At 43.0% G+C, this 22,148-nt stretch overlaps 1 protein-coding gene across 1 annotated transcript in view; it reads right to left on the bottom strand.

The window, feature by feature from the left end:
• The window catches only part of THSD7B (thrombospondin type 1 domain containing 7B), a 349,927-nt gene extending 328,063 nt beyond the window's left edge, over positions 1 to 21,864 (bottom strand). Inside the window, exon 1 of the mRNA XM_061354342.1 lies at positions 21,695 to 21,864. The gene's annotated coding sequence lies outside the window, so the exon portion shown is untranslated. The remainder of the gene's footprint in view (positions 1 to 21,694) is intronic.
• Positions 21,865 to 22,148: the final 284 nt, after the last annotated feature.

The following is a 22,148-nucleotide window of genomic DNA, read 5'->3' as shown; positions in this document are numbered from 1 at the left end:
AGACTGTATTCAAGCTTTTTCATTTTTGCTTAAACTCTTTTAAGGTATGCTGATTTTCAGACTTAATACTGTTATGTTACTAGAGAAGTGGAAGGTATCTGAAATAGCTTATTTCCAGACAGTACCTCTATACAGTAGGAAATTTATTTAAAACTAAACACAAGACCACTAGCTTTTGTATTCCCATTTAAATCAACAAGAAACTTCATGCTGACTTCAGTGAGTTTCAACATTCCATTTTACGTTTCTTCTTTTGGCTGAGTTCCTGAAAGGAGGCAACAGAGGGCAAAAGGGTGCAAAGACTGAGAATGTACCAGAGAAGCTGTCAGCTCAGTGAAAGTTTTTCATTTGTGGTTGCATTCATACACATTTGTCTTACAGAAATTAAATTTCATCACCATAATTTTTTCATCAGAATAAGGATATCTATGTATTACAATATTCTTAGAGGTTATATGGACAGGGCCAGTCACAGCAAGTCAGGTATTTGTCATTATGTCACGGTCTCAACTGGGGGCCAGTAATGAACCATGCATTTTAAGCATTTTTATGTAGTATCCCAGTTACTAGACACCATGACACAAGAGTCAGGAGAGGAGACACCATACACGGACTTAGTCAACAAGTCACCAAAGAGATGGGAGAAGGGTTTTATGCTTCATTGCAACAAGGAGTAAAATATAGGAAGTTATATACATTTGGCACCTCAAAGAAATAAAGCATTGTCTATTTTAATTAAGATGACTGTTCACACTAACTCCTGGATAAGGAAAATAAACTCGATTATGGTTAAAAAGTTAAATTTGTCTGTATATTTGTGAGACTGCAAAAGAGAGACTGACCATGAACACCAGCATGATTATGAAAATTCTCCACTGAGCACTACAGGAAGCATCAAGAGCACAAGAAGAAGGAACAACACCACACCAAGAAAGGTTCCAACATGTCATGCAGACATATTTTCCCAGTTTAATTTTTGTAAATGTACAAGTAAGTGAAAGTTTTCTCTCATCCCTCCATCTGTAATTTTAATATTCTGAATCTTGTAAATAAGTGACTGTTTGCATTTTGCCTTAACTGTTTTGAATTAAGTATGATCTCAAGTTATCTGGAGAGAAACAAGCATTTGTCATTCCGTGTGGCTAATCTATTGGGTGAGGGCAGCCATGAGCTGGCAGTAAGTGCTCTAGTTCAGCCACAAGCATGCAAAGGCTAAACATGCTCCCCAGCTACAGCTGCCAAGGTCAAGAGATTGCTCCTATCCTAAGGATCAATACAAACAGAAATATGTTGGTAACCAAGGAGGCTCTCTATTATACAAAACAAGATACTGGAGCGCACATTTTACTCCTGAGCACCACCAGTGAATTTACTACATGTACCCAGCATCTTCCTGAAACAAAGGTTTCTGGAAAAGCAAACAACTTTTTTTCCCCCTTCCCTGCAACCTCAACAGACTTTTTTTATACTTCTCTCATGCTATTTTCCTACTGGAAACCCCACTTCATTAAAAGGACAAAAGCCATCATCAACCCTTATTTAAGTACCTTCACAAACTGTGCTGGCTCTCACAGCAACTATCAAGTGTAACGTTAATGATTATGGGGAGACTGAGTTTATCTTTTGGTCTTCAAGTAGGTAGCTCATCATTCAAACTTTGTGCTATTGGACTACAGTTAACTGTTCTGTGACCTTCATAGATGTCTAATTTACTTCCTTGCCCCTCTCCTTTTTCTCTATGCATGGCTTTCCCTTAGAAAAATGCAAGCTCTTACAGATTAGGCTTCCCTATTTGAAACTAAATACAGTATCTTATGTTCTGGGTTCAGCTCAAAGCATAGCAAATACTCAAAAATCTGTCTTCCAGGGAAAAAAAAAAAAAAAAGAAGAAGAGATACAGTTAAAAATTACTTTTAATTTATATTTTTTGACATGGACTTTCGTTCACTTCTTCCACAACGTAACTGCAGTAACCTAGAAACTAACAGTGATGAAATTTTCATGTCCGTCATTCCCTCACCCAGTCCAGCAGCCTATCTTGAGTCAAGGTTTCCTAACAATAGCTTTAATAGAATTAAGACATTCTGGGATGCGTACTACTTCTGCTGGTTAGCACTGGTTCTTCCATAGGAGAAAACAATGGAAATTATTAAACTCCATATAACTCAAACTACAAAATTATACAGGCTAATTTTTCTGTCACAGCTTTCAGCATTAAGTGCCCCTCCCATTCCAAACCCTATGGAAAAGCATGACATATACCCCACTCATATGTCAGAAGATGACAATATATGATTTTCACAAATACTCAAGGACTCTAACACACCACTCGTGTTGCAACAAACACTTTCTGCTTTTCATTTTTCTTCTCCAACCTTTCCAGGGTCATCACTGCATTCACCCCAGACTCTCAGGTGTAGTAAGCCACAAAGCAGCCCAGAGCTAAACTTCTTCAAGCCCGCACAGAGTCTGTCTAAGGTGTTCGAACTCAGTTCCCAACCTTTCAAGCACTTGACACCAGTCTGCTGTGTTGTTAAGCAATCTGTGCTTCCATCAAGGCTGCGTGTAGTAAAAAAAGCTAAATCGGTAATCCTTTCTTGCAGAAGCAGACGCCATGCCACCGCAAAGCACAGAGGTTTACATCAAGTGTACGGCTCTTCCCTGAAGTACAAACAACTGAAAATATTTTGATACAGGTTTTAGAGAGATCAAGAGCAACTGTAAGGGTGGTAAGGAACCAAAAATCCCTATTCCTATTATTTTCCGTTCTGGTAAATTGAACTTACTTTCTTAGTACCGCTCTCTAACTAACAAATGAGAATCTATCAAAATCTTTCATAAAACCATGCAAAACTTCATATAAAAATTTAAAACCAGCTCACAAATAAAACCAGTAACATCTTCCTCACAATTACAGCATAGTCATTTTAAGTCCAACTACATTAACCTTTATTTCAGGGACCCAAGTTTGTAGGCCAGGTCTAGCGCGGGCTGGTGGAGCTGGTCTGATAAAGAAGGGCAAGGGCAGTTTTGGTAGGAGGCTTGCCAGACTGGTTAAGGAGGCTTTAAACTAGATGTGTTGGGGAAGGGGGGCATCATTCCATCCCCACACACCCAGTCAGTTGCCAGCACCTATAATAAATGCTTCGACCAATGCAGAGATATTCCGGCTGCTCCAGCCAATGAGCCGGCTTCATTTGGAGCTCGGCTCAGATGCCTCTGTACAAATGCCCGTAGCATGGGGAAAAAACAAGAGGAATTAGAGATGTGTGCTCGTCTACGGGGGTATGACATTATAGGCATCACAGAAACATGGTGGGATGGCTCCTATGACTGGAGTGTTGGAATGGAAGGTTACAGGCTCTTTAGAAAGGACAGGCCTCACAGGCGCAGAGGGGGAGTTGCCCTTTATGTTAGGGATAGGCTGGAGAGTATGGAACTCTGTCTGGGGACAGGTGAGCAGATAACAGAGAGCTTGTGGGTCAGGGTTAAAGGGAAAACAGCAGTGGGAGACATTACTGTGGGGGTATGTTACAGACCACCTGATCAAGAAGAATCTGCGGATGAAGCACTCTATAGGCAGACAGGAAAAGCCTCACGCTCACAGGCCCTCATTCTCATGGGTGACTTCAATCACCCTGACATCTGTTGGAATGACGGTACGGCCCGGCACAAGCAACCCAAGAGGTTCCTCGGTTGTGTGGAAGACAACTTCCTCCTGCAAGTAATAGAGGAAACGACAAGGAGAGGTGCCATGCTTGACCTCGTGCTCACCAACAGGGAAGGACTCATTGGAAATGTGGCACTGCAGGGCAGCCTTGGATGCAGTGACCACGATATGGTTGAACTTGAGATCCTCAAGACAGTGAGAAGAGCGTTCAGCAAGCTCACTGCCCTAGACTTCAAAAAAGCAGACTTTGGCCTCTTCAGGAACCTGCTTAGTCAGGTTCCATGGGATATAGCCCTAGAGGGCATGGAGGCTCAAGACTATTGGTTGGTCTTCAAGGATCACCTGCTACAAGCTCAGGAGTGTTGCATCCCAACTAGAAGGAAGTGCAGCAGGAGGGCCAGGAGACCTCCTTGGATGGATAAGGAGCTCCTGAGGAAAATTCAAATGAAAAAAGAGTCTTATAGAAAGCGGAAGCAAGGACAGGCGGCCTGGGAAGAGTACAGGGATGTTGTCCGGGAAGCTAGGGACCAGGTTAGGAAAACTAAGGCCCAGTTAGAATTAAACTTGGCTAGGGATATTAGGGACAACAGGAAGGGATTCTACAGGTACATAGCAAATAAAAAACACATTAGGGAGAACGTAGGCCCCCTCAGGAAGCTCTCAGGTGAACTAGCTACACAGGACTTGGAGAAGGCTGAGGTTCTGAATGACTTCTTTGCCTCTGTCTTCTCCAGCAAAGGCTCTGACCACACCACCCAAGTCTTGGAAGGGAGACGCAGGGACTGTGAGAATGGAGACCTTGGGCCCACTGTAGGAGAGGAATTGGTACAAGACCATTTTAAAAATCTGAATGTGCACAAGTCCATGGGACCTGATGAAATCCATCCGCGGGTCCTGAAGGAGCTGGTGAATGAAGTTGCTAAGCCGCTGGCCATCATATTTGAAAAATCATGGCAGTCAGGTGAAGTTCCCGACAACTGGAAAAAGGGAAATATAACCCCCATTTTCAAGAAGGGGAAAATGGATGACCCAGGGAATTACAGAGCAGTCAGTCTCACCTCTGTGCCTGGCAAAATCTTGGAGCAGATTCTCCTGGAAGGCATGCTAAGGCACATGAAAAACAACAAGGTGCTTGGTGACAGCCAGCATGGCTTCACTAAGGGGAAATCCTGCCTGACCAATTTGGTGGCCTTCTATGATGGGGCTACAGAACTGATGGACAGCGGTAGAGCAGTTGATGTCATCTACCTGGATTTGTGCAAAGCGTTCAACACTGTCCCACATGACATCCTTGTCTCTAAATTGGAGAGACATCAATTTGATGGATGGACCACTCGGTGGATAAAGAACTGGCTGGATGGCTGCAAGCAAAGAGTTGTCCATGGCTCAATGTCCGGCTGGAGACCAGTAATGAGTGGTGTCCCTCAGGGATCGGTGTTGGGACCGGTCTTGTTTAACATCTTCGTCGCTGACATGGACATGGGACTGAGCGCGCCCTCAGCAAGTTTGCCGATGACACCAAGCTGTGTGGCTCGGTTGATACGCTGGAGGGAAGGAATGCCATCCAGAGGGACCTTGACACGCTCGTGAGGTGGGCTGATGCCAACCTTATGAAGTTTAACCATGCCAAGTGCAAGGTCCTACACCTGGGTCGGAGCAATCCCAGGCACAGCTACAGGCTGGGCAGAGAAGAGATTCAGAGCAGCCCTGTGGAGAAGGACTTGGGGGTGCTGGTCGATGAGAAAATGAACATGAGCCGGCTGCAGTGTGCGCTCGCAGCCCAGAAAGCCAACCGTATCCTGGGCTGCATCAAAAGGAGTGTGACCAGCAGGTCAAAGGAGGTGATCCTGCCCCTTTATTCTGCTCTCGTGAGACCTCACTTGGAGTATTGTGTACAGTTCTGTTGTCCTCAACATAAAAAGGACGTGGATCTGTTGGAACAAGTCCAGAGGAGGGCCACGAGGATGATCAGGGGACTGGAGCACCTCCCATATGAAGATCGGCTGAGAAAGTTGGGGCTGTTCAGCCTGAAGAAGAGAAGGCTGAGTGGAGACCTCACAGCAGCCTTCCAGTATCTGAAGGCGGCCTATAGGGATGCTGGGGAGGGACTCTTCATTAGGGACTGTAGTGACAAGACAAGGGGTAATGGGTTAAAACTTAAACAGGGGAAGTTTATATTGGATGTAAGGGGGAAATTCTTTCCTGTTAGGGTGGTGAGGCACTGGAATAGGTTGCCCAGGGAGGTTGTGAATGCTCCATCCCTGGCAGTGTTCAAGGCATGGTTAGACGAGGCCTTGGGTAATGTGGTTTAGAGCGAGGTGTCCCTGCCCATGTCAGGGGGGTTGGAACTTGATCATCTTAAGGTCCTTTCCAACCCTAACTATTCTATGATTCATGCAAGAAAATTCCACATCGAGAAATCTGAATAGTCCTTTCCACACTGACAGCACCTAGGCTACTGTGAGATATACAAAGAATCATTTAGCTTGGAAAAGACCTTGAAGACCAAGTCCAACCATTAACACTGCCAAGTCCACAGCTAAACCATGTCCCTAAATGCCACCCCTACACATCTTTCAAATATGTCCAGGGATGGCTATTCCATCATTCCTGGGAAGCCTGTTCCAGTGCTTGACAGCCCTTCTGGTGATGAAATTTTTCCTAATATTCAATTTAAACCTCCCCTGGCACAACTTGCCGTTTCAAAGGCTGTTTCCTCTTGTCCTACCACTTGTTACTTCAGAGAAGAGACAAACCCCCACCCCAGTACAACCTCCTTTTCAGGTAGTTGTAGAGCGCAGTATGGCTTCCTCCCATCCTCCTCTCCTGCCCAGGTGTGTTTGATCCCCTGATCCGCATCTTTGATAAAGATATCAAACAGACCTGGTCCCACTGCGGAGTCCTGGGGAACACCACTTCTGACCAGCTGCCAACTGGATTAACTCCATTCACCAGCACTCTTTGGGCTTGGCCATCCAGACAGGGTTTTACCCAACAAACTGTACACCCATCCAAGCCATGAGCTGCCAGCTTCCCCAGGAGGCTCCTGTGAGACGTGGTGTCAAAAGCTTTACTACAGTCTAGATAGGCAACATCCACAGCCTTTCCCTCATCCACTAAGTGGGTTACCTTGTCACAGGAGGAGATCAGTTTGGTCAAGCAGGACCTGCCTTTCATAAACCCATGCTGACTGGGCCTGATCACCTTGTTGTCCTGTACATGCCCTGTGATGGCACTCAGGATGATCTGCTCCATAACCTTCCCCAGCACCAAGGTTCAGACTGACAGGCCTGTAGTTCCCCAGGTCCTTCTTCCAGCCCTTCTTGCTTATGGGCATCACATTTGCAAACTTCCAGTCAACTGGGATCTGGTTAGCCAGGACAGCTGATAACTGATGGGAAGTGGCTCAGTAAGCATTTCTGCCAGCTCCCTCATCACCAGGTGGTTCTCCTCTGGCTACATAGACTTGTGCATGTCTAAGTGGTGTAGGAGGTCGCTGACCGGGAAATGGTCATTGGATTATGAGGGCTGTCTTCTGCTCCCCAGCCTTGTCTTCCAGTGCAGTGTCCTGGGTACTGCTGGTTTTGCTATTAAAGAAGCCATTGAGTACCTCAGCTTTTCCCTTATCCTTCGCCACTATATTTCCCTCCACATCCAATAAGGACAGAGATTCTAGATGCACTGATATTACATAGAATCATGAAATCATTTAGATTGGAAATGACCTTTAAGATTGAGCCCAATCGTTAACCTAGCACTGCCAAGCCCACCACTAAACCTTATCCTTAAGTACCACATCTGTATGTCTTGTAAATGCCTCCAGGGATGGTGACTCCACCACCTTCCTGGGCATCCTGTTCCAGTGCTTGACAACAGATATAATGTATTACAGTAATGCATTTCTCTGGGAATGAAGGTCAGCTTTAATAAGCTACCTGAAGTCCAAGTAGCTTCAAAACATGTGCTCAAGTGCTACCAAGTGCTTTCCTGAGCTATGATCTAAGGCAAATCCAGACTAAAAAAAAAAAAAAAAAAAAAATTGGGGGGGGGGGGGAACAGATGAATTAAATTGAAGATCAAGAATTTTAAAAGTAATCAGAATATGGAAGCCACATACGAGCATTTTTTCATCTCAGGAGGATAAACAGGTACATTTTTCATAAATGTTTACAAGCCTATTGCCTAACGACTAGAAATTGTGAAGTTTCCACTTTCCCACAAAGTTCCAGGTACTGTAGGAATACAAGTAAGTTTCCACTCATTACTCTAAATTACTAGTTAGAAACAAAACTGAAGTCCATTTTCTAAAATTCCTTTTCTTGATCTCATCATGGCTTATAAACGTGGCTTTACTAGAGTAATGTTGGGTTTAACCTCATATTAAATAAAACTTGTCCTTATTTCTCTCTGTACAGAAATATTTGCACAATTTTGACAAATAAAGACGAAAAGAGCATGGTCAAATAAAAAATAATGATGCCACAGAGAATGTAAAAAAAAATTCCTAATGAACTGCGAAAGACCTATTGTAGCACTCAGTGCTTAAACCCAGAAGGATTTTTCCATTTATTAACACCCTGTGCTTGTGCCACAGCATACTAATGAAGTTAATCTAAAGGATAAATTTCAATTATGAATCACAGAACCGCACCTCTGCTCCTCGATTACTCAGATAACCTGAATCAAGCCTTCTCCTATACAAAGTACAACGGCTGACTGCAGATGAAAGTTCCCAAACATCAAAAATATTCAGTCCAGAAGGTAAAATCTGACAAACAGCTGTTTCCACATCCATTCAGTAACTCTGTGGCAAAGTAATGACTTCTAGTAACTTGAAAGGCTGCTTCGCTCACTTAAAATATGCTGCACAGGTTTGAACAATAAAAGGAACAGCAAATGTTTAAATCTCTCAGGCTCGCAGCCAAGACAAAGTCTTCAGCCAGAGTACAAAAATGGTTTCCATTTGCTAAAATAATTTGAGAGAAAACGTTTTCCTCTTGAATACAATGTATTTGTCCTGGAACAAAACCTGAGAGACCAACCAAAGGAAAACCAAGATCAGTGAATGGCAGTGCATCATTTGACAATTAATATGCACAACTACAGATCAAGATGTGGCATTTCATGACGTGTCAATGTAGCTCAAATAAGGAGCTGAAGCCACAGAAGCAGAAAAAGTAAAAAAAAAAAAAAACCCACCCACAAAATATGAGTAATAACAACAACCTGGGTCATTTGCTTCCAATTGCTTCTGCAAACAGAAAAGTGATGAACGCTCACAAGAACAACAAATCATGTTGCTATCCCATCTGAAAGACTGATACAAAGGAAACATTGCCTCTGCTTTTTAACAAGATAATAAAGAGAAGTTGAACAGCCAGCCTTTAATTTTAGCTGACAGAATGAGGCACGAAAGAACCACTCACTTCCAATGGGAGCCAAAGGAGCAAATGGGAAGCAGAACACAGAAAAGCCATGAGTTTCAACTTATGCAAACCTGGCTCAAACACACCAGAACCTTTCAAACGATCTTTCAGAAGCATTTTCACCATACAGCGCATTAGATTTCCACAACTCTAAGGTCAATTCTTCCATTTCTTGTGGGGAAGGAAAGAGTAAATGCACTGCAACCAACCATTATCTGACCATCTGTAGGAGTAAAAAAATTCAGAGATTTTCTTCCAAAACTAGGGCAAGACAGTGATAAATTCCTGCTTTACACACACCTATTAGCTCCTGTTCATACTCCAAGAGACCTAAGCTCACAGACAGAGAGAAGACTCACAAGATTTGCTGGCATTCCGTAGCATTCAAATACAGGTCAGATATATCTGACTACTTTTTAATGGAGTAATAGGACCTTTCCCCCCCTCCCTTCTTTCAAGTTAGACAAAGCCAAACATACATACCCACACCTCCAGAGCTGCCACTGCACAAGTGAAGGTTTCTACTGTCCTAAACAAAATACTAATCCCTACAGTTCACCTATTCTAGTTCTTCAGGATATAAGCACAGACAGTACAAATTTTTTATCTCCAGCCTACTGGTACCCACTGCCTTTATCCTTCAAGTACCTGACACCCAGTGGGAAGCTATCAGTGCCCAGACAATCCTCAGACTTTTTTCTTCTAAGTCATAAAAATAAATGCTTACCATTAAAAAAACAAATCAATTTTTCACCAGATTGACAAGATATTCATGATGTTATCTGATTTGGCAATACAACACTGATACATATACGCAAAATGATTTAGCAACTACATCCTTGCAGAAGCACAAGCCTACCATTGTTGAATACCAAAACACGAGCTTTGCTTTTGTATTTGAGTGGATGCTGTGCAAGCTTTCCTCCATGTCTTAGTCCTTAAATAAGCTGTTTTTTAGTAACACACTTATATTTGTCAGACTGAGCAATAGGCACATATGCATATGCTTAGCAATATATTTGGTGGAAGCGGGGCAGCTGTCATTCATATTTTTTACCAAAATAATTCTTAATTGAGTAGCAGCATTAACAACAAATGAGCCAGAAAAAAAGGACACAATAATGACAGGCCACTAGAAATAATCTGTTGTCTTCTGGGTAAACTGTTCAATGCTAAAACTTATTATTTGCAAAAGCACCTTTTGAATCACTTTTGTTTTGCCCCGTGGAATACCTTAATGTTTCTATTGGTAATAAAATTTCTGGCTCGCAATACTGCCCTTGTCTATAAGACTGCAAGAGAAGGGAAGGGAAAGAGATGAAAACAGGGAAACACAGAACTGCTGTTATTATTAAACCTTTAAGTTACAGAGTTAATTCCAGCTAAACATTTTTATCTGTTGCACTGTTTATATGAAGTGGACTTTTTTTCTAGAAAGGAAATCTAATTTTTGCACCCAAGTGTCAAATCACTCCACGGCCATCTATATCTGCACCGACTGTACTTCTTCTACAAGTAATCTGTTAAACAGCACATCCCCAGCTGGGGACTGTAATTAGGGTGCAAACTGCCATACAATCCCCTTGCCAGATTGATGAAGGAGACCTCTTACAAGGTGATCCAGCAGTCAGTGTTGAGACCATTAATCATTTATCCATTGAGGAGAATACAAAAAGCTCTGCCACCAAGAGCGTTACACTGCAAAAGTATCTTGACAAAACTAATACCTAAATAACCTAATAACGTTTTAATTCTAAGGTCAGATATTAATTACTGTATTATTTTTTAACATTCTAGGTAAGCTCACACCAAGAAAGACATATTCAGACTTCAGACAGGATTTGACACTCGTGCTTTGCTACTCCTTTTAAAAGATTGATAACAATCAGCTCAGAGGCTTTTCAGCTCTGCTAGCAGCAATCCCAGATATCAAAGACATGTAATACTAAGCTACAGAGCAAGCTTAAATACACTGCCAGTATTTCAGCTAGCAACTATTTATTGGGGGGGATTTGAACTCAAGGAAAAACGTAGATATTTCCTATAACGTGTGACTACAGATACTGTTAGTACAAAAATTCAGTCTACAGTGAGAACACTAAATTTTGAACACCTGCTTAATGGGGTCTTCACTTTCATCCTGATCACATAAGACTTGACCCTGCCAAACTCAGCTAAAAATTTTTAAATAAGCTTACTGTAACGAAATACCTCAAGTGTTTAAAGTTGAGTTTAAGCTTAAGCGTTTCCTTCTTCATTTTTATTCGATCCAGTAAGCAAACGTGCATCGGCCTTACAAAACTCAATGAAATTACAAAGAGATAAAAATGCAAAAAATCAAGATCACTTATGTAGTCTAATGGTATATTACTAGAATGTGAAGTATTTCTCTTTGGAGAAAAAGCTTTTAACCTTGTTTTGAATGTAAACTCATATCTTACTTATCAGACATCATCCAAGAATTATCAGCATCAAAAGTTTCTGAACTATATCCATCAGTTTCAAGTATGTTCCACCTGAGCCCAGCCCAAGGTTGGGCAGGGAAATGGGAGGGGTTGGGCAGGGAAAAGGGAGGAAGTACACTCCACTCCTTCCCTTGAATTACCTGGAATTTAAACGAATTGCCTAGGAGACTACTGCTGTTTCAAAAGCAAACAAAATCTATCCTCTACAACTACCTACCACACTAACAGAAAACAATTTTTTCTGTAGAATGTGCAATAGGGAAGAAGCTTAATCCAAAGACATTATTACATAGTTCAACAGGATTTGTTTACAAACTCTAAAAAATACCGTAGTGAAGGCAAGCTCCTAGTAACCTAGCCTAAAAAGCAGTCAGCAGGCAAGTACCTTTTCTTTTTGATAACTGAAAAACATAAATTTAAATCATTTTCCACAGATAATCAACAAGCATATCCAAAATAAAGAGGGGAAAAGATCTGTCAACTGTGACTATGAAGTTAAACCATTTTAAACACTCAAAAAACATTCTTACGTGCAAATTATTATAGTTTCCCCACAACTTTCTTTATCCTCGATAGAGGATTTTTTCTAAAAGACACAGCAAGGGAGGCAAAGAATAGGAAAAGGAAAGCCCAACAAAATTTTCAGCATCAAGTGCCTTTATAATGAGAACTCTTTTGCAAACATAACTGTAGGCACAGAAAGCTCTTTATTTGTTTCTGCAACATTGGGAATCTTCTGATTTCCAAAACCCTTACTTGCATGAATAAGCATACAAGTAATCTTCCAAATACGTCAGTGAGAGAAGGAAAGCAGAAATAGCTTCATTATCATTAGACAAAACATTACAGGCAGCTGTGGAACCCAAGTTTCTTAAAAATTATTGCCATGTTGAAAAACCATAATCCATTTCAACAGCAAGTTCTATCATATATCACAGATTCCCTCAATATTTACATTTTTCCAATATTGCCTGAACTAATACAAGAGCTCAGCAACACAGCAGGAGCAAGTATAGGATAATTCACACCTTCAAAGCCACCAGATGTTTTTCATAGGAGTCAGTAACATTAAAACATCACCTAAGGGAACAGACCATAACTTGCAAACATGAAGATGCAAACGTGAAGATGACAAAAAGTCTTTATGTTATTTCTTGAAGCTTGATCCTGCACAATGGAATAGAAAGTGTTAAACACAGCACATAAAGTAATACCACACTATTTCAGACACTTAGTTAACATCCAAGTTACTAGTATATTGATCTTAATTTGGAGTAACAAGGAAAAAACCTACCCTCCCCAACCTCCTTTTTGAGTCTTGCTGTATCATCACTTACTGGCATTAATATTGCTCTCATCCTTAGGCAAGCCCTTAAAGACTCTGATCCTTTATATCCCTTACAGGGAGCTATTAATGCTGCTACTCAAAGTTTCTGACCTTTAACTCTCAGTCCCAGTAGTGTTATTCAGATTTTTCTTTTCACAATTAGCAGAAAATAGTAACTATTCCCAACGTTTTCAGCTCCAAATGTGCTCCTCTGAAGGATCAGACACTTCCCAAATTCTGCCTGACCTTCCAAATCACTTCAGTTTAGATGTTCTGCCTTTCAGAGGTATTCTGGCAAATCACTTCGAAAATGCTTTCATGGCTGCATAAAGTTTTACATCCCATACTGAATTCCCCCTCATCATCCTCTGCAGGAGGATGGCTATTTCTGTGATTATTTTCAGTGAAGCCACAATGCTAAGTTCCATTTTCTTTATTCCTGGTGACACCCACCCAGCCTTCCTGCCCTCTTCTCCACAAAATTACTCACTCAGCTTCCCTGTTGCCTCTTTCAAGAATATTCACGAGGAGCATCCAGAATCAAAATAATACAGTTATTATTTGTTGTCTTCATCTAATGAGTATTTTTAACTGCCAAAGAGGCTGCATACCTAGAAAACCAAGCGTGTCATTTTCAGAACCACCCCATGAAGGCATCTTGCATTTTGTTTTTAAAGTGTAATTAATATATGTTGTCTTTTGCAAAGTGCAATACGCCTTGCACACACACTCAAAATAAACCCCCAAAATAGCCTACCTCTCCCAATCCCTCAAAAATCAAATCCTACCATTTTAGCCCATCAACACCTTTCTGCATTAAATCTTTCCTGATATGAACATCATTACAGCTCATCCAGAAGACTGACAAGCTAATATTTCTCTAGACCCAGAGAAAGGGTATCCCACTGCCAAGACTCTTCCAAATAGCCAGGGAAAAAAGTTACACCTATCTAAACAGGGAGTGAGCCAGGCTCAGCCAGCACTGCACAGGGAAGAGGCAATCAACTTGACAGTAAATGTAATTACTGTTATACTTCCAGCCAAAATTAGGCATGATAAAAGCAGATATATCAAACAAATTTGACATGATCTATTACCACCAATGAGCCTAAATATATAAAACCACTGATGTGCCTAAATATATAAGGGGGGGGGGAGAATTTGGATTTTAGAAGGGTGAGAGTAGGGTTTTTATATTTTAAGGGGGGGGGGGCCCCCCCCCCGCTAATCTTGACAAGCTTCCATCACTTCTGTCTCTGCTTTGTTCGTTAAAAGTTTCTCCTCTCCAGTTTCTATTTCCATCATGATCAGAGTGACATAAAACATCCTCTTTTTGTTGTAGCTCACTAAAATCAAAGCAGCATCATGTCTCTTTTTCATGTCTTTTCTTCCCCTCTTGTCATTGAGAGGCTTCAATCCATTTGCTTTCTAGACACATTTGCCGGCCAAACCTGTTTCCCAACACGAGCTCACTTGTTTGCCTCTCCTCATTTACAATCACCAAAACTTGCTCTCATAATATCACATCTCCTTTCCAAGCTGACACCATCTCCTGGTTGTCACTCCCAAATCCCTTTTTCCTGGTACCAATACCAAATTTCTGTCATCTCTGCAAATTTCTTAGTACAAGTAGTTTTCTTTTATTTAAACACATTAAATCACACCACCCTCCCTGTCAACTAGTAAAGCTTCTCTACATTTGCTTAGATTAGCTTCAGTGCAACATATTGTCCCAGATACACTTGTTCTCGATCACTTCAGTATGCAGACCAAACATCTCAGTTTCATTTCACAGGTCTCTGTGTTTAGCAAAACAAGACAAAATAGTAAGATACTGCAGCAACCTCTGCAAAGAAATCCTCCCTTCCCAAATTCCAGCCTCAAGATCCAGAGAAACAGAAAAAAAAAGCCAGACCCTCATCTAGAACTCAGAAAGGTTCACAAAAGTCTTAAGAGTAGCTCTCAAATAAGTTATTTTCCATCAAATATAAGTCCTCAATACTTAATTTAGACCTGATACTGGAAAAGAGAGACTCATTCCCAGCTCAAGACAAAAGCAGAAGAAACCGAAAGACAGCAATCCTCAATGCTCTCAGAGTTGGACTTGGAGATTAAAGGGCTTCTCTGTTAAACAGAAAATATATTTTAAAAATAAACAAAACCAAAACACACAACCACACACCCCACATCTCCTCTCCCAAAAGAGAAAGAACTGAACTAGAACAGAATGCTTATTTTCTTCTTGCTTCCGCTAGAAAGCCATGCTACAGCTTTCATTTAGAGGCAACTGAGTTCTGCTCCATGACCCTTCATTTGAGGGAAATTTAACCTTTTGATTATTTTGTTCAATTTCCGTTTTGAAACAAACTTTTACTTAAAAATACCATCATGAAATCCAGCAATGTTTAGACAAATTCAGTAAGTTCCTAAGTCATTCCACTTCTTCTGAAACAGTGACCTTTCACTAGCAATATGCTCTGAATAGACCAAATCGTGTCCTTCCTAACTAGAAGCTCTCATACACCCTGTTTTATGCAGCACCTGAACTTGCCACTAAAATACTTGAGGCAGAAAAAATCTAGGCCAAGCAGATGTATTGTGACTTTAATAGAAAGTTTAAAAATTACCCAAAAAAAAGCAAGTCTTTAACTAGACTTGTCTTTGCTATTCCAGCAAACACAGAGCACATTGCTGTTCACCTCTGATAAATTACTCTCCCAGAGAATACATACCACCCATGTTGAGCTCCAGAAAGGCTCTGGAAGAGAGCTCAGTTTCAACCCACTTGAGACAAAAAGCCAGTCACAAAACAGACTCCATCCCAGCAGAAAGCCTCCCTCGCTCACAAACACAAGTTTTAATCCCATTCATTAAGAGCTGAATTGCACTCACCTTTATTGTGCTACATCTTCAGGTTGCTCTTCCATCCATTACATTTTCTGTTGTGGGCATATTCTCCATTTTATTAACTGTAATTTAATTCAATACAGATTCCTACACAGGACAGGTTATTTTCCTGACTGTTTCAAAACATTTTACAAGATGGAGCACAGATTAATTTTTAAATAGCAAAACAAGACAAAACAAAAAAAAGCCCACACACAAGAAGAAACCCAGAAATCCTACTGTGTGTTTCTGTTGGGCTGGTCGTAAAGTTCCGTACCTGTCAAGCCTCCCACCACCTGTTTCCTTTCATGAATGAAAAACCAAATGCATAAACTGCACATCATTGCTTGAGATAGCTGCAATCACAGGGTTCGCTGCTTTCGCCTTTACTGAAGCTGTATATTGTGTTTACTACAGATATCTCAAATTAATTACACAATCTTAAATATTTGCAGCCTACAGTTTTCCAAGTATCTCGGAAAGCACATGTTCATGCCCAGGAGTCATTATCCCTATATTACAGTACCCTCAGCCCCAATACTCTACTCTCTGCTGACATCAATTTTGCAATGAAAACACAGTAATTCTGTGAGAATAGGTGCCTAAGGGAAGATAAAAGCATCTGTCTAACGAGTGAATACCACTGTCCTGTCATACACGTAAAAAAATATATATTTTTAATATATATATTTATATATGCTTACATAACCTATGAGGTGCTATGGCAAGTTACACTCTCCACAGTCTCCTGTCCAAAACAGCAGACAGAAACCCACACTGCTCTCACCATGTGCTGAAAAGACACCAGTATGTATTACAAGCTATGGTGGGACATGGATCAGAAACAGCCACAATTATACCTAACAACTGAAGAGATTGTTTCATTTGATCTTTCCCTTGGAAGGTGACACCAGTCTAAAAGAGCCAAGTGGCACCTAGCATCTTTCTGTCCATTCTTGGCAGCCCGAAGATGGCCACTCTGAGCAAGGCTGGGACCAGAAGTTTGCCACATTAATTTAGGCTATCTCCAGCCTTCAAAAATACCCACTATTCACCACCAGAACATCCCTTTTCTGCAAAAACACTTTTTCTGTTTCAGCACTGAGTCAGGAGGGTGACTATTTCACAACTTTCTAATCATTTTTAAGTAGTTTTCAGTGCTACAAAATCTTCCCTCTCTCCTCATTCATACCACGCTTTCAGGTCACACCACCTCAGCTGAAATACTTTTCATACTTTATTGCACTGCAACTGGGTTTACACACTCTGCCTTTATCAACAGGGACATTGGAGCCACTGTGGGTATCAGACAGCAGATTATCTTGCATGTTATTCCATCTTCAATAGCGCACATGCATGGATACCATACATCACACACGCACCTTCTGGATCTGCTCGGCAGCCCCACAGAGGACCAGTTTCCAAAACTCAGCAAAGGGGAGAGGGCTGCATGAGGCAGGCAACGACAGGAAGGCACAATCCACTAGATAATATGAAGATGGCTTAGGTAGGTATGATTTACTACATCATTAACACAGGTTTTTCTTTGCTTTCTCAGTGGCCCTTGAATCTCTCTTTCCGCTCCCATTTCATACTTTTCCTCAAAATAGCTGCGTGCTACATGAGTGCAGGTGGAAAAAAAGAATAAACAAAAACCCCAAACATTTTAAGTAGCTAGCTCATTTTCAGATATGAAATATGAGCATTACGTAGATTAGACTCAACAGAAAAGGGAGAGAAGCAACCAAAAAGCTTTGCCAAAAAAAAAAAAAAAAAATCAGAATATTTTGTTTTGGTCAGAGTAAAAGCTTAACAAATAAAAATCATAATAGAAAGGAAGTGCAACTAAAAGCATTCCCAACAAAAATGATGCAGCATATCCTTAATACTCAAGTGTTTAAACTGAATACAGCAGAAGTACAAAGGAATGCCTAAAGGTGACTCAATAAGGAGGAATTCAAAATAGAAACAGCACTACCAACATGTTTATCTTAAGCTTGGTAGTCCAAAACACAGTATTTTTTGGTTCTTGTGTTCAAAACAAGACCGCAGACAACCAGCACTCACGCTTAAGATGCAGAAGTACAGTAGGAAGGTTCGTCAGTGACTCAGAGGCTGGACCTCTGCAGACTCAGAGAGCAAGCAGAGAAACCTCCCTTCCTTGCAGAGTATCTGGTTTTAAATGACTGACACAACCCTTATTCTCTGACACAAAACCCTAGGATTTTGGGGTTGTTTGGTGGTTTTTTTGTGGGGTTGTGCATTACCTGTTTCCCTACCGCATTACCCACTTCATCACAACCTGGAAGCAGCTTTTGATGTTTTGGGATGTGCGGCTTCCAGAAGGCACACTATCCTGGCTTCACCTGGCAATCCACCTTCATTTCACAGCACACCCTCCCATCTACTTAACATGATCTTGGGGCAAATAACAGCAAAGGTAGCTTTACCAATATCTGCAATGCTACCTCAGTAATACATTAAGATTTTCAAAGATCAGGCAAAGAGTTGGATTGAGATGTGAGCAAAATCTCACAGCATGGGACAACCCAGAACACACCGAGCAACACACCACGACAGCACAGAGGATTTTGACCAGGAAGTCCAAATGAAACTCAATTATAATGAGGCAAGACAGCCCATCCACAGCTTCTTAACTGCTCTGGTTTACAAGCAAACACCATGAAGTTTCCCCCTCTTAAGCAGCCCCAGCAGCACTCCCTTTCCTCAGCCACACTGGTAACATAAGAGCCTGTGAACGGCAGCCAGGACAAGACAAATTCTCATTTTCCATTGTGTTAATAAATAACACAGGAGACATGTTTTGTGAAAACAATGCTTTTGTCTCACCACACTGAAACATAAATCACAGAGATTCAAGATAGTTCCCAACACTTGTCTTTCTGAATACACATCGAGGCAGTCCAGCAGGACAGTTTCTCTCACCTACAAAACGCCCTGAGAAGTTCCCAGTTTCCAGAACCACCTTCATGTCAGGCGGCTCAAGAAGACAGGTCTCCACTTTCCCCCCATCCAGCCCACCCAGGCATAGCACACACCATTAAAGCACAGCATATACCTCTAAGAGAGAACTTACCTCCCTGAACAACAGCCCGAAGGCATTTCCATCACCTCCTTAATCTGAAATAGCATCCCTGTTGCTCACTTTCATAATGCCTTCCGGTTAAGGTACAGGGTGCAAGCAGCATCACAGGTCAGGGAAGCAGAACAGACGCAGGTATTCACGATGTCGGCACAGCACTGTCAACTCAGGTATTTATTTAAAAGAAATAAAATATCTTATCCCACTCTTTGCTTACAGCCTGCACAGCCAGATGAGCTTAGTTGCCTTGGACACCCGGATTAAGACCATTCACACATCACATCTTCCAGCACTGACCCCCCTCCCTACCTACCAAAGCAACAGGGAATCAAAAGCTTCCAAAGTACACCCCCAACCTGGGTTTTCCACTCCCTAAAACCACTCTCTCATTGCTACCTTTGTGCTGCTATTTAGCAGCAAGCTTGGCACGGGGTACGTGCAGCATCTGGCACGTTTCACCAGCTTCAGCTCAGGCTCCTCACATGCTTTCTTCTGTTGCCAGTCACTGGGATAGTTGCTGCTGTGCTCAAATACAAGAGGAGCAAGTGTCTAAAACAGGCATGAGAGCTCTGCTCATCTGTCTGAGGGCACAACACAAGAGAGTGAATGGGGAAAAAAAGGAACAAAAAAATTTATCCTGAAGTGCAAGGAGGCACATGGGAATCCCCACCTCTTCCTTGCAAACCCCAGAACTTTTGTGACATCAAAGGCAGTTAAAAGCAGCAGCCTGAGTGCCTCCTACCAGAGCAGCGTGTCAGCAAACACACGTCAGTGCGATCCTTATCAATACGACTTTCTAGTGAAGAGACGTCCCTAGAAAGCAGTCACTACAAATACAGTTTTCCTGAATATCATTACTGATCCAGAAGTAATGAAATAGCAGATAATATGGCCCCAGGGTACAAATCAACCACCTACCCTAATGCATACAGATGGAGCTTAACAGCTCTTCTGGTCTTCCATTACCAGAGCGAAATGTGATCTCTGAAACACCATCACGACAAAGCAGAAGGGAAGCTTACTAATGAGTGGTGTTTATTTCCAGTTCTTCAGAAAACGCTTTTAAATGCTGCAATCTGAAAAAAAAAAAAAAAAAAAGACCCATTTTTCACGTATGAAGATGAGAAGACGCAGCTTCCCCTCAAAGAACCAAGATAAAAAGCAGAACGCACTGCTCTTCCCTGATTTTGCAGAAAAGGCTTTGCCAAAAACAGTGTCTAAATACTTTTTGTAGGAATCTACAATGAAACTTTATCCAGTCCTACCAAAGAAAGTAGCAAACCTGTCATGACTTACAGCAGGATCATGTGCCTCTTGTTGATGTTCGCATCAGTTAAAGCAGTAACTTCCACAGGGCTCTAACACCGACCCAGCAAATGTATAAAGTACAAGTAGGCACAGAATCTCTCTGCTTTCATCCCCAGGAAATTTAGCACTTAACACCCAGTGCCTACTCCCACAAAAACATGATGTTATGCATTCTGACATGGTCACATCCCCACAAACCAGCCAAGCCAATGCGCAGCCCAGCACAAATGTCACACACCGTGAGGTGCCCATACCTATCTGCTTTGAGAACATCCCTGTACTCAAGCACGTTACTTTAACGCTACCGAAGAGATATTTAACATCAGATTATTTAAACTCTCAGAAACTGGAGAGTTCACCACTTTTTTAATCCGTTCCCTTAAAGTCTGAACGTTTTATGATGCAAGTTGAACACTCATGCAAGGCACCTGAGAGGCACCAGACACAAGAAATAGCCGCTCCCTCCGTTCACCGCATCCTCTCCTAGGTGTCTTCAGTGACACCTAGTTCTAAGAGGCACATTATCCCACACACACAAACAAGACATCACCTGCACAACTTCTTTCAAAAATTACATTCTCAGGAAATCAATTCCTTAAACTGATTCCTTAATTAGAGGAATTAAACAATATATTTCAATTATACACAGGAGCTGGAGGCAGCGGTCAGCAAATACTTTTACAACCCTCATCTATTTTTCTAAAAGCCTTCTCCAGAGCGCTCAGGCAGCGGGATGACCGGGAGGGAAGCAAGAGGAGGGCAGAAGGAACCCGATTACAGCCAGTCCTCGTTCACTCGAATTAGTCCAAACGCTACACAGTTTGACCTTGGATTAAGAACAGCACACAAAATAAATAAAAGGACAACCACGACAAATTAAGAATAAACGTTCAGAGTAATGAGTGGTTAGGGAAGAAGCGTTATCAGCGTACTGATTTAAAACTGCTGAACGAAAAAGCAATGGAGGGAAAAATGCAACTCAAACACGTTTCAGTACTGTGCCTGGGGTGGGTGGGTGAAAAACTATGATTTTATAAGCCATCTTACACAACAAAGAGCACAAAACCCAGAAGCGGCACCTCGGCGAGGAGAAGCAGAGCTACTTTTAACAGCTCTTATGCAGGCGCAAGTTCATAGCAGATACCTCACACAGCGCTGGGAAACGGCAGCCCCACTGCGCGCTGCCCAAAGCTGCTAATGTCCATTAAAACTTCACCTGTGTCTCGGAGGCAGCGGTGCAACGGCACCAAATACCCGCAACCCCGGACACCCGCCGGGGCGGGACCCGGGACTGGCAGAGTGAAGCGGAGCCGACCACAGCACAGCGGGCGGGCGGCCGCGCTCCCCGCCCGGCAGCGAGTCAAGCGATCCCGGCCGGAGAGGTCCCCAAAAAACCGCACAGCAACTTCTCCCGCGCGGCGCCGAGCGACGCGACGCGACCGGGCCGGTCCGTCCACCCGCCCCAGAGCCCCGAACCCACCCGCTCCCCCGGCACCGGCGCTGCCGCACCTCCTCGCAGCACGGGGCGCGACATCGAGCCCGGCGCGGTCCGCTACGGCGGGAAGGTCTGCGGTGCCGGCGCCGCGGGCGAGCCCGGGCGGGCGGGCGGGCGGCGGGGCGGTGCCGGCCGCTCCGGCGGGAGGGGCGCACACTCACCGCTAAGCCCCGCAGCGCGGAGGGGCGCGGCGAAGATGGAGACGCGGCGGCGGCCGCCCCTCCCAACAGGGCCGACAGGACCCGCTCCGGCGCCGGAGCGGAGCCGGCGCCGCGTGGCGCCCTCTGCCGGGCAGCGCTGCCCGCGCCGGGAGCGGCGGTGTGAGAGGAGCGGGCCGGCAGGGAGGAGGGCTCGGGTGCACCCGGGCGGGTCTCCAGGATGCGGCTGTCTCCGCTGTGCTTGCCCCCTCGCCCGGCTCCACAATTGACTGCCGGCCCCTGGGCCACTCTGCCTGGCCCGAGAGCCGTA

Source organism: Neopsephotus bourkii, unplaced genomic scaffold (assembly GCF_033783945.1).
Source record: "Neopsephotus bourkii isolate Nb327-2 ecotype Australia unplaced genomic scaffold, CSIRO-AGI_Nbou_v1 NB_730, whole genome shotgun sequence".
NCBI classification, from domain to species: Eukaryota; Metazoa; Chordata; class Aves; order Psittaciformes; family Psittacidae; genus Neopsephotus; species Neopsephotus bourkii.
This window is presented reverse-complemented; position numbering and strand designations above follow the sequence as displayed.